This window comes from Macrosteles quadrilineatus, unplaced genomic scaffold (assembly GCF_028750875.1).
Source record: "Macrosteles quadrilineatus isolate MER2022 unplaced genomic scaffold, UCM_ALF_1.0 Scaffold_7__1_contigs__length_78375512, whole genome shotgun sequence".
NCBI lineage: Eukaryota > Metazoa > Arthropoda > Insecta > Hemiptera > Cicadellidae > Macrosteles > Macrosteles quadrilineatus.
The window spans coordinates 322,332-334,878 of NW_026542600.1; the positions used below are offsets into that span (position 1 = coordinate 322,332).

Sequence of the window (12,547 nt, forward strand, 5' to 3'; positions counted from 1 at the left end):
AGAGTCTACTGTATTTTCAATAATCCGGCACTGCCAAAGTTCTGAACGTGCCGAATCCAGCATCTACTTTAGCGAACCTTTTCAACTGTTTAAAATATCCTGTAAAATCCACTCTTGAATTTTAACTATATTTGAAAAGGTTCATAGTAAAACAACAAACACTCAATGGCATTACAGAAGCAACCAACTTATAATAAATGTTGGGGAAAAATCTGTCTTTTAAATAGTTATAAGCAAAAATACTTTCGAGAAACAGAAGGTATTTTGTTCTGTACGCTTACTATCATAGACTGAATTAGGTTTTATCCAATAATGTACATTATCAATGTGTGTACTGGTTCAACCAGTTTAATGTGTGTGTGATTGTTCAATAGATTTGATGTCTCAAATATGATTAAAAGCACTCCAAAATTAGTCACTTTACAATGATTCCACTTAAGGGTGCGCTCTACCTCAGCTCGGATTTCTCAATACGAAGTTGCCGAACGCCGATGTCCCTATACCATTGCATTGAATAGCGCCATGAAGAGCGCTTGCAAGCCTTTCGAGTCTGCGTGATTACATAGTTATTCTTAAACTTTTTAGAAAACTAAATGCAGGTTCTTGTTTTTAAGAACCTATTGCACTGTTCCCGTTTTACTTTTTTCTCTAAAAAATATTTGTATGCATTTAAACTTATGATAAAAAACACGTATTTTAACATTTTTACCAACCTTTGAGCCCAACATTTTTGAGTTACCGTATCAAAATTTTAAAAACCGGCAAAACTACTATATTATTTAATGAAATATATGACACCAAGATCTTTTTAACCGGTTCACAATTGGGGTTATAATTAGTAAGAACTAAACCCCTTGCATTCGCGTGCGCCAGACGGGTAGAGCGCAGCCTTAAAGTGACTGATTGCATAAGTTATTTTTGTCAATTTTAAACTATAAGTATCCATGGCAAAAAAAGTAGTTCACTTTCTAAGTTTTTGAATGCAAACAGAATATTCTTTGATTAATCATGTTCTAGACAACAGTTTTATTTTTAATGAAAATTTGTTTACCTTTTGTATATGAAAGAATATTAAGAAAATACAGTTAATGAATTTAATTTTACCTTTGTAATGTTTAAGAGAGTATTTAATTAATTCTTTATTATTTCAATTCAGAAATTCAACTGTCCTAAAAAGATTTAGTAGGTTTTACTCGTAAAACGAACTATCACGAACAACATTGTATTATTTTTAACTAATTTGAGAAATATTAACATTTTTTCCCGTTCATAAATTATACTCTGTTCACAAAATTTAGGGGAGAAGCAATTAGATCCCCTCCACATCAACCTAACTACGAAACAACAGCCTACAGCTGATTAACTGATATATGCAATAATTTTAAATTATCAGATATCCAATATAAGTACTGTTCTGGTTATATGTAACAAACTTGATCCTGTTAAAAAGATAATCGGGAATGTTTAAAAGATTATAAGCTTAGTATTTTCCAACAGATCATTGACTGTACATAATTTTTCCCTGAAAAAAAATAATTCAATTCAAATCATTGACCTTAAATCTTAGCTTTGTACTCAGTTTGTAGATAATTGATTTCAGAAAAAGTATTAAAATTGTTAAGGTAATGGATTAATATGTTTTTTTACTAGACTAGATAACTCAAAAATGTAAATCTTAGATAAGACAAGATTCAAAAAATGTTTCTTCCATAAAACATCTATAAAACATATGCAAATATTTAATTTATGATCATACCACTAATTTAGGTTACCTTTAGCCTAATAGAAGGTATAAAAAACAGCTCAATAATTTTTAACATTTGACTTTAAAAGCTACAAATAAAACTAATAGCATGTGAGCATAGACTGTTAAAAGACTGACTACATTAATGGTTATCAGCCAAACAAATTTTTTATCCCACTTTTACCTTTGTGTCAAATAATTATTGTACAAAATTAGCACAAATAATTGACTCATTCTTCATACATTAAAGTAGATTAGTGTGTTTAAATTGTGATAAGACACTTTTTATTAGTTTTAAGCCTTGGATTTGATCATTTTCTTTATATATATATACAAATATATAAATTTATTCTTGAACTCACTAAATGTTTTCACTCCACTCGCACAATGTTAACCCAAAAGGTAGATGATTAGTGTATATTTTGTAAACGTTTATCCTTATCATATTATGCATGTTTTATTAATTAACAAAACCTTTACGGTACTTGAAAGAACAATTATTTTCTAGTCAGATAATATAAGTTGTTAGTATGATGTAATGACAGTGCTACTTAAATAATACAGAATGTGCCAAAAATATTAAATCATTAAATGAAGTTAATATGAAATGTTATCCATTCTAAAAACTGCTACATGTTGATGCAATATGAATTACCAATTTCAAAATACATACACATCTTCAAAATCAAGGTAATTTAAATGAAGGATAAATTAAAATATTTCATGTTGTAGTTAACACATTAACAGTACTATGTAGTACTATACACTTTGTACAGAGGTGTACAAAATGTTTTTGTTTTTCAAATTCACACAGGATTAATACGTTTGGGGGCCCATTTTTTAATTGTTGAACAGGCAACATTTAGCTAAAGAAACTTAGTACATAAGGACTGTTAGAGTAAAATACTAGCTTAGTCTATTGCCTCAAAATAGAGTGTTTCAGGGGGAAAAGTCAAATTATTAAATGTAACCCCACATAAATGACACCTCCGTTTAATGGTCTTAACATAATATCTTAAAAACTATGATCTGTATCATTACTCAGTAAAAACCGGCAGCCATTTCAAAATTGAATAAAGTTATAACTTTATACAAGCAAACTAATTATTCCGTCATTAAACCTTCCATAAGTATTTGCTCAGTAATCCAAAGCCTAGCACACCTAGGACTGACATCCTATCAGATCAGTTTTAATTGTTTCAAATATACCCCCCCCCCCCCCCTTTGGAACAACTCCACATTCTAAAGGGTTTATAAAAAAGGCATACTTAAAAATCTGGGTAACGGTATCTGTTCCTTAAACAAAATTAAATGATTGCAATGTCAATTTTTTTACGGAATTAACAACCAATAGCTCTACTTTATGTTTGAAAGTTTAAAAATGCTCCCAGACTTAAATTTTGTCTGGTCAATTCCTTAAATTTCAAAAACTTAATTGGAAAATTCAATCTTATAAATTTCCTATGAATATGAGACAATTTTTGAAGCACTGTATTGTTATCTGTAGTTATTGTTACATTTGATAGATATATATGTGATGTACTTTGTTGGTTCAACTTAGTGTTACAAAAACTATATGTTTCATTATTGATGTTATAACTATGTAATTGTGTTTTCATAATAAAGATGATCTCTTGAATGAAGAAGTTTTTGGTGTTGATTTTTCATAGGGTTGCCTTAAAACGTCCATGAAAATGATACAATGTTTTTTTGCTTTCACAAAATTCAATTCCTTTCTCTAGTATTCTTTAGTACCAAAATATTGTGATGTAATGTGCAGAACAGTTCCAGGCTAGTGTCCTAGGAGATGAGGGGATTGTTTTGGTTGGTGCAACACCCATACTACTTGCTGCTATGTGCACAGTTTTGGATAAAATAATCCCTAAAAATCTAGGACGAACAACTCCTAGTAGCTTCACAACTCCAATCCATTTGAACTCACCAATAACTAGAATAGCACGATACAAGGTGTCAGCGGATGTTAGAGCTTGATGCATCCTTTAACCTTGTATTTGTCTGTCGGTCTAAGCAGAAATGATATGAGTGAGCAGTTGTAGTATAAAAATAAATGGTGATAAAATTGTTCTGGAGACATTGGCATAAATATTTCTGTAACTTTTCCAGGTTCCTGAATTGCATTAAGCCATACTAGGACATACCGGTTCTAAATGATTTCCTTCGGTCACTAATTACCATATTTTACTACTTGGGTATAGATGGATTAATTCAACCGTAATATATTTTATCTGTAAGGTCATTACCATATCAGGTCACAACAAATCCTTCTACAAGAGTCCCGTTATTAAAAAATAACTCTGCATTATTCCAAACGCTACTCGGAATAAGCGGATTACTGTATTAATTCATCATGTTCATGCTGTAGATGTTCACAGTTTTTTTTCATGTCCCTTCTGTCGCGGAAGATATTCACAATTTTGCCGTAATATTGGGATATTTTTACGATTTTTCCATGACAATGCCGATTTTATTTTTGCCATTGTAGAAAGTGTCAGCAAAGATACGATTTCAAGCATTGCCACGATCGCGGGTTATGTTCTCGGTTTTGACACAATCGCCGGAGACCATGACAATGTCTCTGCAACTGCGGAAGACGTTCACAGTTCAGCCGTGAATATAGTCCTCGCCACTCTAACTTAAGGCAGCCCAAGGCCGTACACCGTATATCTAGTGCGGCCTTGGGCTGCCTCAGGTTAGGGTGGCGAGGACTATACAGAATACTTGATTTCATGTTAGTTATGTTTTTGTAACAAGGTCTTTAAAAAATAATAATAATAATAGTTTCCGAACTTTAGTTTGGAATGGCCAGATTTCTGGAATAGCGAAACTCACTTGTAAGTGGTTTGCTACTGTAATCATAATTGACTGAAGACAATATGAATTATGACTCGTACACTCTCGAGTAGTGCATGTCTTTACAACAGATAGGCATCATATTTATGATTATATATCTAATCAAACTAAGCAATAGAGTATGCATTTTTCCAGATTATCATACTTGAATATTATCATATCTTGTGTATCTACAAAAATAAGTATCACTACTGCGACGGATGGGAAAATAAAAAATCCAGTTAATAATTTAAACAAAACATATATTTTTTATAAAATAAACATTTCAAGATAATACAATAATAGACATATTATGGTTAAAAATCAAAACATAAATATTCCAGTGAATCTTTACTGCTAATTTCAAGGATATATGTACATGTATATCCTTCATAAAAAGGTTAGCTTTTACTGTGGTATTTGGATTTCAAATGAGAAACAAAGCATAGGCATTTAACTATTTGCTTTGAAATTTTCCCTTCGCGTAGAGCCTCATACACTTAATAAATACTGGAATTGTTTGACAATCCTAAGCTCCGTCAAAATACTGGGAAGGAACCCCATCTTTATTTTATGTAAGTTCATCATTTAATGGATTGTTTGCATAAACTATTTAGATATCATGACAACTTTGGATACCAATGTCTTTTCCAAAAATAAATTGTGTTTTGTAAGCCTATATGCAGGGTATTTCTTTTTCCAAACACAACCCAAATTAAAACACAAGCTCATAGGTTTGCCGCTATTTTGAAACTAAATAGAACCTACTTTATCGTCTCAGAACATCTCACAATTCCATCAGAGCTGGTGAAATACTGATGACTTAGACCTGTCTGTGACTTAGATGTGTCTCTGACCTGATCTCGTAATTAACTTACACGATTTGGATAGTTTAGGCAAAAATCAACATGAAAAGACTAATTGGATCGGTGAAAAACACAGGATATCACTGTTTGCGTCTTGTTTTGGACTCTGTATTGTATTGGAGATTCAAATTGTTGATTAATAATAAATTGATAGACTTAACTTGGTTTAGTTTTGGAGATATTCCAGTAAAGAGGGAACAAATTCACTAATTTTGACTACTCTATGCTGTAGCAAACTTGCTTCATTGATTGAGCGATCCCTGCAATCAATAGGGGTACGGATTTTCAATATAATATTTTAGTGTACCTTGGTTTTTGTGAACAACACATAAAATACCTAATAATAGTTTTATGATGAGGATACAGCTATGGAGTTTTAAATCTAGTAATATAAGAAGGAAATATGATGCAAAGGAAAACCATTATATTGATTACCTACTTACATAACTATAAACGGTCATTCATAATTTTGATACATTTTCATTCACAATACAACAAACACTACGTCCTGTTTTCATAACGTATAATCAATCACATACATATTAAGGCCTGTTTTGCCAGAAGGGTCTGGTGCATCAAACGCTCAGCGATGATCGCTCCGTGTCAATTGCTGGCCACTGCTTTGTATTGTTTCAGGTAAGTCTATTTTGGCAGAAGCGTCTATCGCTACAGCCGCCAGCGTGTGTAACTGAGCCACTAGCGTCTATCGCGGATCACTGCTCCCAGAGCAGACAGAGACGCAGTCGCTAGCGTCTATTTAAGTTATGTTTTTAACCCAGTTTGAAAGTTTAGCAACAAAGTGGGGATTTAATAGCGAAGAAGATGACCCCGCTTTTCTAGAACAGAGGTTCCTTTTCTTGTATCTGTAAAATCATAGGACCTACTTCTTCCCTGGGTTCGCACATTTCTAAAATCTCTTCATTGTCAAATTCCTCAGCTAACAAATACTTCTCTATATGCTTTTTACATCTCATTTCACATAGAGCACTCTTTTTGCCACCAAAGAAAACCACTCACTGATCAAATAATCGCAAGAAACAGACGCTTCTGGCAAAATAGCATCAAGCAATAGAATAGAAACTAAGCGATTATCGCTAAGCGTTAGACGCGATAGCAGCTTCTGGCAAAACAGGCCTTTACACCGACTTACTATTCAAGAAAAGAAATTGTTTTTCTCTTGCGTTCCCACAGGAAAACATCAAATTGAAATTTTGGATATTTAAAATACAAAAACAAATACTTCACATAACATGATTTACCTGTTCATAAGAAAATGTTTAACTCTTTTTTAACTAACTTGAAACAATTTGGCTTTGTACCATTACAACGTTGTGATACTAAAATACATCGATGGAATGAAGACCAGTTTTTACACTATCGTTTGAGTATTCTTCCAATATCTTTGTTCTGTCCTCTCAAAGTTATACCAGCTTTCTCAGTCTTGTCTATTATGTTCTCGACCAGATCGTTCTGTGATTCTATTTCTTCACCAAACCTGAAAAAACATTTTCTTTAAAATATGATAAACAAATTCAAATACATAACAAATTGCTTGATCAGCATTAAGCATTATGAGTATTTAAGAGTATAGTGTTGACGTTGAGGGATACCGATAGTTTTAAGGGATCTCCTGATCTTTATCCAATCATATTAAAGATAGTTTTGTGTCAAAAGCTCAGTGCTCAATTTGTGAGGAGGGGGGGACGCGGTGGAACATAGTTTCGCCACCTTTCTTTTGGAAAGATGAAAAAAATTGTGTAAATGTGTACAAATCCCATTAAATAGGTTACAGTTCCAGTACCTCATTTTTTACAAATCGAGCAATGCAATAGCTACATCAGTTCAAGATGCCTACCACTAAACTAGTAACACTAGTAACAATAAGGTTTTCAAATATTTAACCTAAATAGTTCAAATTTTGACGTTTTGCGATACTTGACCTTAATTTTTATTTTTTAATCACTATCACATGGGAATAGAGATATGATCATTCTAGAAACAAAACCAACATACGTTTTAATCTAGAGATGGAATCAACCATATGGTCCAAATTCTTGTTCAGAGCCTTCTCCGGATCAGCTGCACTGAAGCGTTCACTCGACTCATCAGTCAGGTCCAGAGCTGTTCACCAACAAGGTTACATTTATCAATGTGTCAAGCAGCAAACCTAGGTACTCGTTAAATCTAATGTTTTTTTAATGGGAAATAAATATGTCTTGTTTATGGAAATATTTTAGTAATAAATCCAATCAGGCAAATTAAATTTCGCTTAGTCTCCAGGTTTGCTGCAGCAGTGTTTTTTTTTTTTTTTTTTTTTTACTTTAAGTTAAATTTATATAAATTCTTCTACTGATATGTTTACTCTGACAATGGCATGCACACCATTGTAAGTGTTTTAAGTTAATAAACCTTTTACAATTCTCATGAAAGTCTACTGTAGCGGAGACAAAATTGTGATAATCTCTTGCTGTTGAGTTGAAACCGTAACAATAGCCTGTGACCGTGGCAAAGTTATCAGCATCCCCTGAAATAAATAACATCTATCTCCTTCTATCTCTCCTAGCCATGAATAATTAAACACACTTTTGACTTTTTTTTATTGGACATCATCTTTGTCTCTTGCGTTCGTGGCAACATCGTAAACATCTTTTGCAGCCTCAGCAAAATCGTCAACATTCACTGTGGTTACGGAGGCGTCTACTGTGGTCATGGCAAGATTGTGAATTTGCGATTGTGCAATATTTGTAGACGGTTCTGAATTATTGTTCCAGTTGTAAGCTGCAGCTTTTTTACCCTTTTCTGATCATTCTGTTGAACAATCCAGATTGATATATCTAACTTGAGGAAAATATATTTTTTAAATTATAAACTTCAAAGAGAGATGTTTTAAAGTAAATCATTCTTGCATTAAAAATTTGTATTAGTGGGTTATCAAAATCGTAGGTACTCACCAAGATGATTTTGGGATTGAGAGGAAGTACATGGCTTCGACATTTCTGCGGCTACCACAAGCATTGAACCAGAATTTGAAACAGGTGAATCAGGCTTGTATCTGCTTCCTTGTGGTTCACTTGATTTTGTCCCACTAAGATAATTCTTCAATGATCCAAAAACACTCTGTAAATTAAGAATTAATGATGATAAAGAATTCCATAACCTGTAATTTTATATTGATAAATGTTCTGTTGAAAAACCCTCTGTACGAAAATGATTAACAGGTAGATCTGGTCAACACTTTTGAGTAGTATTCAATTTTAAAATAAGCACCTTTGTAGTGGATGGATAAAACACACCCAAATATAAAAAAATATTACAGGTTTTACAGAACTTGGTAACAAACAAAGAAAACATTTAAGGACTTTTTTTCATTTTCAAAGAATATCATAACCTAGAAGGCCACACAACTTAAAGGTAAGTACATACGAGAAAAAATTACAAAAAAACTTACCTTGATACCCTGAATGTGCTTTCGACTGAAGCTAAGTGAGCTGTTGATATCATCCAGATGTTTTTCAGTTCTCTGTAGTTGCTCCCTTTGTCGTAGCAATTCCTAAAGAATATTAAATATTTCTATTAGGTTATAGTTTTGAAACAGAATAATAAACCATGTTCATTTGAGTCACTTTTTAACACATTTAGATTACCAATGGTTCATAAACAAAATCCAATTATATAAACCAGCTGTACACACAATAATCTGACCAATTAGACCGATGATATGGTAGATTAAGACTACAGCAACCAAAAATATCATTATGCAATTTTTTTAATATGGTGGTTACTGTTGGAATAAATAAATATCTATAGACAGGTATCGTAATCAATTTTGAATATACAGAACGAAACGTAGAGGCTACACAACTCTTCAAAAATTAGGTTTATGAAATTTTTCATGGCCGACAAGTCAATTGCTGGAAAAATTGGATAATTACCAACCACTCTATATCTACAGAGGACTATTGTGAGATTGTACTGTGCATAAAACAAACTTGCATCCTACTGAAAGGTTAATATGTCTATTTATTTTTAACCTGTCTGTATCTTACTTACTGGTCCGTCTTAATAATTATGTTTAGTATCAGTGACATGACCTGTACATGTCTATATTTTTGGCAGTAAATAAAAATTATGATTCTGAACTGTCGTTTCAACGGCAAAACGTTGGGTCTACTTACCTCTGCAGTTGATACACCAATTTCTTCTGTGGCTAAAAGTGTTTTTAGTGATCTCTGTGATGTCTCAACGATTCTTGCTTGAATTTCCTTTGCTTTTCGCTGATGGAGTTGTTCAGTGTCACTTGTGTGTGAATGTTGGACATCACCCATTACGTACCCAGATCTTCCAGATTGTGGATGCCGCAAAACCTCATCATCAACTTCTTCGACTGAGAATAAGTCTGATTCATCGTTACTTAAATAATTAGACATACTTCTTACCGTGTATTAGAACTCTCTTGGTTAAAGAATAACCAAGCAAGAACACAATCTTTGGTTTAGTATGGTTAGTGTTGAAACATTTAACCCAAAACTGGACCAAATGATAGCTGAACCACTTAAAGAATGAATAATGATATCAATGGAACTCTCAGTCAAGTGTACACAAGGACGAAATTGTGGTTTTTAATGAATCGGTGTCTTTGTCTCTTATAATCCAGATCCAGACGATAAATCAGATATCAAAATGACAGAAGAAGAAAGATGATTATTCAACTTATAGAAAACCGAATCATACCCACAGACAGATTTATTACATCTATAATGTCTGTGATTTTCATCTTCTTATTCCTCCAAAAAGTATACTTTAATTTTTTTTATTTTAATTTTAAGTGTCAGTTAATTTTTTATCTTGGTTAAATAGCATTTACACAATATAAGGGGTTTACTTGACCTTATTTTGTTACTTGATAACATTTACCTCGCTCATTTGAAATTACTATTATTTTCTAGGACTGTATGCATAGCTAGAGAATATTTTGCAATAACACTTCGAGGTTGCATTTTTAGCAATGGGTAAGAGAAGTTTTTATTTTCCCTCTGGTTTTGATACAAAAATCCCTAAAAAAAAGTTATAGCACAAAAATAAATATTGCTAAAAAATTGTTCTGGTGGCATTGGCATAAATATTCATGGAATTTTGCCAAGTTACTAAATTTCAATTTGCCATAGACAAAATTATAAATATCCTTCAGTCACTTATCACTGTACTTTACTACTTGGGTATAGATTGATTAATAATTAAACCGTATCCAATTGTTTCTGTAAGGTTGATGTTGATACCTAAACAGTTGACAGGAAAAAACTAATATCTCTATCTCTCTCTATAGTACAGTAGAGTCTCTATATTTGAAACTAACTGGACTTATTCCAAACCCTATTCGGAATAAGCAGAATTCTGTAATAACTGGTCATGTTCACAAGTTGATGTTGACAATTTTTTCTGCAAACGTGGGAGACGATGATATACCTGCTGATGCGAAGATGTTCATGATTTTACTGTGTTCACTATATTGTGCAGTAATATCGAAATAATTTTACGATTTTGCCGTGATAGCACCAGGCTTTTGTTTTTGCGATCACAGATAGTGTCTACAAGGATACGATTGAATGTTTCGCCACGATTGTAGGTAATGTTGATGGTTTTGACACAAATGTGGTTTCTGTGACTGCGGAAAAAGTTTACAATTCAGCCGTGACTGCAGATAACATACTCGATTTTATGTTACCTTCATAACAGTCTTTAAAAAATAATAATAATAGTTTACAAACTTCAGTTCGGAATGGGCAGGTTTTTGGAATAGTGAACCTCTACTGTAAGTAGTTTGTATAGACTTAATTACATTTTTCAAAGGTGGATTCAGCAATTTAGTTTTAACATGGCTTGAAACCATCTAAATTTCTTCGGACTTCATAATAGTAAATCCATAACCTAATTATCATAAGCGACTGAAGACAATGTCTGATACACTTTTGAGTAGTGTAATGTATTTTTACAACAGGTAGGCATCATATATGATCATGTAATATAACTAATCCGACTTAGCAATAGAATATGTTTCAATAGAATTTTCCAGATAATCATACTACAGATTATTAACTTTTGTATCTATCAAAATAAGTATCACTACTACAACGGGTGGGAGAAGAAAAAAATCAAGTTATTAAGTGAAACAAAAATATATTTTTAATAAAACAAACATTTCAAAATAATACAATAATACACATATTATAGTTAAAAATCCAAACTTCCTCTCAAATAACGAGAACCATTCTATATAATTATGTCTCGTAAGTAGGCCTATAAATCGCGTAACTCAATTTTATTAAATTTTTTTTTTACTTTTGCAGAAATATCAAGGGGAAATGTGCCATCCGTAAATAAAGATACATTTGATCAAGTAATTCATTCAATTAAGTTTGGCAAGTGATTTAGGTGGTCCATTCTGGAATGTGCTAAATTACAACAGGACAGACATTGGGAAAGTTCAACTACTATGGCACTTCATAGGAATGTTTACTTTCAATGACAAAGAAGTGATCTCCTTAACTATCAATTGCAAGCTGAATTGACGGTTTTCACCAAAATCAAAAAAAAGTATACATTTTTTTAACAAAAATAAAAATTATTTCAGTAATTATCAATACCATAAGCTTAAATAATGAGCTCAATATAAACCACTTCGATGGTTGTAGTTTATGGAACACAAATCACACATTAATCATTAACATCTAACTTAAGTCTATGTGGGGAGTGAGCTGGCGTAGTGGTTTGAGCGTGGGACTTTAACCCTGAGGTCCCGGGTTCGATCCCCGCCTAGTCACCAATGAATTTTATCCAAGTGATAATGCCGCAACCCCTAGGTCTAGCCTGAAGTAATGTGAAAAACAATCCCAGGCTCGTGCCTAGTGTCCTAGGACAAAAAACAATGTATCATCAAGCTTTTTAGCGAATTTCTCATATAGCGAATAAACTATTACCGTAGGTCTCGTGGTAATACCTAAGCCCAGGACCGATTTACTTTTTCGTTTTGAGGTCCCCAGATGCCAAAAACACCATCCGTTCAAATTCATATACATATATATACACGTCT

The 12,547-nt window shown here is 32.7% G+C and overlaps 1 long non-coding RNA gene across 1 annotated transcript; it reads right to left on the minus strand.

Moving 5' to 3' along the window:
* Positions 1-7,500: 7,500 nt before the first annotated feature.
* On the minus strand, positions 7,501-9,025 carry LOC128997956 (uncharacterized). The gene is made up of 3 exons (XR_008491172.1): positions 8,909-9,025; positions 8,412-8,577; positions 7,501-7,581 (listed from the first exon to the last, which is right to left on the minus strand). It is a non-coding gene; the product is annotated as an uncharacterized LOC128997956 (long non-coding RNA).
* Between the last annotated feature and the right edge of the window lie 3,522 nt (positions 9,026-12,547).